At 29.3% G+C, this 784-nt stretch overlaps 1 protein-coding gene across 1 annotated transcript in view; it reads right to left on the bottom strand.

The window, feature by feature from the left end:
• ATRX (alpha thalassemia/mental retardation syndrome X-linked) overlaps positions 1-784 on the bottom strand; it is a 251279-nt gene that overhangs the window by 115607 nt on the left and 134888 nt on the right. The window lies entirely within an intron of this gene.

Here is a 784-nt window from a genome sequence, read left to right as displayed (position 1 = left end):
ACCTTTCTATCTATAAAAGATCTCACAGCTGAGACTGATTCTTTCAAAAGAAATACTATAGGGTTATTTCTTTTTAAATAACATATATATTGTTTGCTAAAGTATCCTACATACACAATTTACTTGGTTAACATACACACACATATTACTTAAATGTTGATTTCAACAAGAGCAGCTGTCAAACTCCCCACCCCCGACATCTGTTAAGCATTAGAGAAAATTCATCTCCATGACCTCTAAAGTAACTCCTTCAGTATGACAGATCAAATAATACAATTGTTATTCAGTATTCAGATGGGACTACACGAATAGTAAAGAAATATTTTTAAATTACTAATGTATTTTCTAAAACAAAAATCTGTATCTAGCTTTGTATTAAAAGATTATGTATTATTTCTTTTATAACCAAAAACATTTTTTTCAGGTTTATAGCATTATTTATAGGTTATCATAGGTAACTTGACTTGTATCAGTTTTAAGTTCATTCAAACTGCATATTTAACAATTTCAGTACTAGCTGACTTAGCATGAAAATCTGCCAACGCATTTACTTGGTATTCAGTAAATTCTTGTTCTGTTTGATGTTGGGTTAGCAGTTTTATAAACTAACCAGTTTCTTCATTACAGTTCTGGGAATTCTTACCCAGTTCAAAGGTATGATCTTAAAGTTATCAGACAACTGTACTTGTCAGAGTTCTTTCCATGAAACTCCTCAAAGACAAAACATTTTAGGTTTATAGTTGTTTACAATAGTTTTCAGTAAAAATATTAGAGTAAAATAATT

The sequence above is a fragment of the Propithecus coquereli genome, unplaced genomic scaffold, assembly GCF_000956105.1.
Source record: "Propithecus coquereli isolate 6110/MARCELLA unplaced genomic scaffold, Pcoq_1.0 Scaffold86, whole genome shotgun sequence".
Classification (NCBI taxonomy): Eukaryota; Metazoa; Chordata; class Mammalia; order Primates; family Indriidae; genus Propithecus; species Propithecus coquereli.
The sequence above is the reverse complement of the archived record's forward strand: the minus strand, read 5'-3'. Positions and strand labels throughout refer to the sequence as shown.